The sequence below is a fragment of the Myotis daubentonii genome, chromosome 1, assembly GCF_963259705.1.
Source record: "Myotis daubentonii chromosome 1, mMyoDau2.1, whole genome shotgun sequence".
Classification (NCBI taxonomy): Eukaryota; Metazoa; Chordata; class Mammalia; order Chiroptera; family Vespertilionidae; genus Myotis; species Myotis daubentonii.
The window spans coordinates 230,136,981-230,141,695 of NC_081840.1; positions in this window are offsets into that span (position 1 = coordinate 230,136,981).

Below are 4,715 nucleotides of genomic sequence, written 5' to 3' on the forward strand. Positions count from 1 at the left end.
GCCCATGGCATGACCGTGTTTGGAACTACCGGCTCTCCTTACAGGCCCACGGTTCTCAAACATGTCCAAATGGTAGCGCATCGGGCACTCCTGTGGAACACATGGAATACGGCTCCATTAAGTGAAAAAACAACCAAGTGCTATAAAAGTTGATGCCAAGTCCCATAGCATCTAAACTAGAGTTTGTACAGTAACAAGTGCCAAGAGGTGTAACTTTTATGCAGAAACCCCTTAATGCTGAGACAGTTCTACTAACTTCCCCGCAACCTGGAGGAGAGAGTACCGTTCAGTTAGCTATGAAACGTCTCCGCTCGGATACCCTTGGCTGGAGCAGGGCCGTCCTGTCAGGTTTCCAGTAGTGCCTGATGCACACTTGCCGCCAGATCCCAAGAGCAGTGCTGTGGGGAAGCACCCGGAGAGCCGAGGCTCTACCCGCCTTTGATCTGCACTGGAGAAATCCAGTCTACACACCACCACCGGCCTCCGGGGAGTCGGCCTGGGGTCGCCAGGTGGGCAGAGCGGCAAAAGTAGGGTTTCGGCAGCTCAAGTACCCGCTCTGTGGCCAAAGGCCTCGCCTTCCAAGCAGTGTCTGACCTCTCAACTCTGACATATGTATTTACTCGGCAATGGCAGCTTGCACTCCCACAGGGACAGCTTGACCACTTCTGTCAAAGGGAATAAGTGAAAGCCCGCCTGGGTCCCGTAGCAAAAAGTAGCTGCAGGAGCCTCTGCACTCAAACAGAGCTGCTCATTCACCAGCAGCCGCTCTCCCAGGAGCCTTCGCTGCTGCGTAACCAGCACAGGGTGCTCCAAGCCCAAATTACAGGAGCTCACAAACCCAATAAGGGGGCTGAGCAAGGCCTGCGCTCCTTTCACTGATAAGGACATGGTAGAGTAAGAAGACCCGGGGGAGTTGCTATTCTGATTTATTTTTAGCATCACTTGGGACTGAAACCTGCTGAGAAAACCTGGAGGTACCATTTTCCAGTTGTATTCTCTAGTGCAAAGCCCCGGTGATTAAGTTTGCTTGACAGTTTCAAAAAAACAGAACTTCCTTGAGAGATACAGAGATGGAAATTTGAGGAATATTAACTTTCAGCGCATTTGGGGGCAACATAAACCCCATCCACCCCCCTACACAGAGGGCGGCAGTGGAAACGGGAAAAAGCACTGGGAAACCGTGTGGCTGTGGCTGTCAAAGCCGGACACCCCCGATGACTGAGCAGTTCCAGGCATAGGCATGCACTCAGCAGAAATGAGAGCATATGCGGACCAGGAGACAGAAGATGTCCATTTCATCAGAAACCCAGCCACCCTGGAGACAGCCCAGCATCTCATCAGCAGTAGAGGGAGACGTGCTGTACAGGACAAAGACAGCATCAATGCAACGTGGTGAATCTTGGGAACGCTGAGAGAAGGAAGCCAGACACAAAGGGCACAGGCTCTATGACACCATCCTATCTAATAAAAGAGAAACATGGTAATTAGCCATACCTCCGCTACCCTTCCCATTGGCTAATCAGGGCGATATGCAAATTAACTGCCAGCCAAGATGGCAGCCAGGCAGCTTGAAGCAAACATGAGGCTTGCTTGCTTCTGTGATGGAGGACTCCAACATTCCCTGCCTGCCACTGCTGGCCTCTGAGCTTGCAGTTTGAAACATTGTTACAAATATAGAAGCTAAACAAAACCCCAGAAACCTGCTTTCAGCCAGCCGGGATCTCAGAGCTGGAGTTGAAACAGTGTTTCGATTATAGAACCCAAACCAGATACCTGCTTTCAGCAGCTGAGGCCTAAGAGCTGGAGCCAAGCCTCAGAGCTAAAGCTGGCCCAGAATAAAAAAGAAAAAGAAAAAGAAAAAAAGGAGCAGTTGGGAGCTTCAGTCACCCGCCAGCCTGAAAACAGCTCTCAGCCCCTCACCCAGACTGGCCAGGCACCCCAGTGGGGACCCCCACCCTAAAGGGTGTGTGACCAGCTGCAAACAGCCATTATCCCCTCATCCAGGCTGGCCAGGCACCCCAGTGGGGACCCCCATCCTGATCCAGGACACCCTTCAGGACAAACCAGCCAGCCCCCACCCATGCACCAGGCCTCTATCCTATATAGTAAAACGGTAATATGCCTCCCAGCACTGGAATCAGTGGAGCCATGAGGCCTCCCAGCACCGGGATCAGCAGAGCCATGAGGCCTCCCGGCACCGGGATCAGCGTGACGGGGCAGCGCCCAAATCCCCTGATCACCCTGCGGCTCTGTGTGTGACAGGAGGCGGGGCCACAACCTCCCTATCCACCCTGCTCTGTTCGTGACAGGGGAAGGCACCCCAACCCCCTGATCAGCCCTGCTCTGTGCCTGATAGAGGGGAGCTCCCCAACCCCCTGATCGCCCTGCGGCTCTGTGTGTGACAGGGTGCGGCGCCCCAACCACCACCCCCACACACACACGGGCCCTGCTCTGTGTGTGATGGGGTAGAGCCATAACCTCCCCATCGGCCCTGCCCTGAGTGTGACAGGGTGCGGCGCCCCAAACCCCTGATCTGCCCTGTTCTGTGCGTGACAGGGGGCGGTGCCCCAACTCCCCTATCGGCCCTACCTTGTGAGTGACAGGGGGAGCTCCTCAACCCCCTGATCGGCCCTGCTCTGTGCATGACAGGGGGGAGCTCCCCAACCCCCTGATCAACCCTGCTGTGTGACAGGGTACGGAGCCCCAACCCCCCTGATGGGCCCTGCTCTGTGAGTGACAGGGGGCAGCGCCCCAACCCCCTGATTTGTCCTGCTCTGTGTGTGACAGGGGGTGGCACCACAACCTCCCCATCGACCCTGCCTTGAGTGAGACAGGGGGCGGTGCCCCAACCCCCCAATCGGCCCTACCCTGAGCGTGACTGAGGGTGGCATCGCAACCTCCAGATCCACCCTGCTCTGTGCATGACAGGGGGCGGCGCCCCAACTCCCCAACCAGCCCTGCTCTGAGCCCGACCAGGGGCTGCACCTAGGGATTGGGCCTGCCCTCTGCCACCCGGGAGCAGGCCTAAGCCAGCAGGTCGTTATCTCCCAAGGGGTCCCAGACTGCGAGAGGGCACAGGCCGGGCTGAGGGCCCCCCCCCCCCCCACCGAGTGCACAAATTTTTGTGCGCCAGGCCTCTAGTCCTATATAATAAAGAGGTAATATGCAAATTAACCCTCACACCCTCACAAAGATGGCTGCCTATGACCAGGCCGGCAGGGCGGTTAGTGAGGGACGACCAAACGACTGAACAAGCAGGCTGTGTGGGGCGACCAGGCTGGCGGGGGAGGAGGGGGGCATTTGGGGGCAACCAGGCCGGCAAGAGGGGCAGTTGGGAGCAACTAGGCCCTCCTGGGGGGCGGGCAGTTGGGGCGACCAGGCCAGCAGGGGGGTGCAGTTAGGAGTGACTAGGCCAGCAGGGGGGGCAGTTGGGGGCAATTAGGCTGGCGGGGGGGGGGCAATGAGGGGTGACTAGGCCAGCAGGGGGGGCAGTTGAGGCAACCAGGCCAGCAGGGGGGGCAGTTGGGGGCAACCTGGCTGGCGGGGGGGCAGTGAGGGGCGATCAGGCAGGCAGGCAGATGAGTGATTAGGAGCCAAGAGTCCAGCATTGTGAGAGGGATGTCCGACTACCAGTTTAGGGCTGATCCTGGCAGTCAGACATCCCCCGAGGAGGTCCTGGATTAGAAAGGGTGCAGGCTGGGCTGAATTTCATGCATCGGGCCTCTAGTTCACATGTAGTTCATGCTGACATGGTGAGGATATGGTTGCTGTTGGGCTACAGATAGCCCATGTCTTAGATTTGGCATGGTGTGTGCCTTCCTGAGTTGTCCATTTAGGTTTTTACCCATTTCTGTATGATACTTCAGTAGAAAGTTTACATTCGGAAAATGGACTATATGACTGGACCAGTGTCCTGAGAAACGGCTACACATGAAATGGGAGGATCGCCTCAGAACGGAAGTGGATTTCTGCATTAAGCTGCCACTCTGCCCGGTCCCTGCAGCTCCTCTTGCTGCAGCCCAGGCACTTGGAGAGCCACATGCTGGAAAAGCGAGGTGTCCGGGGGAAGGGCCTCCCTACAGCCAGCGCCGCCGTCCATGGTAAACCGCGGTCTGTGCGCACCCATGCACGTGAGGAGGGGACATTTCAGACACCTCCTACATACAGCTGCTTGTGCACATCACTTTAATTTCACTCTATGACCTCAGGAAGGCAGCCTAACAGACAAAAACCCTGAGGCTCAGGGAGGCTACGTCACCTGCCCGAGAGAGGCTGCTGGCTAAGACCCAAAGTCAGACTCACGGTCACGTCTCACCGTAGTACCGGGAGCCCTGCCCTGAGCCCGTTACCGCCCACTGCCTCCCCCGTGGGTGTGGGGGGGTCTGCGGGGGAAAGTGGGTGGGTGGAGTGGCAGGAAGAGAAAGACGCCCCAGTACAGCAAGTAGGTAAGACCTTGCAAGAATCAATCCAGGGGCCTTAACCTAATGCCCTCTGTCCCCGCCCTGGGCGAAGGCCTCCCTCCCTTTCCGGGCGAACACTACAACTGTACACACCCCTCCATGACGCGTCACGGCACTTGCCTGGGTGGTCTGTCCCCTCCCTAAAGACAACGCAGACCCACCCAAGGGCACTCTGGGATTATCTCCTTCGTCCTTGTGACGGAGAAGGGTTTCAAGGACAAGAGGGTAACACCGAAGAACTGCAGGCACCGAGGC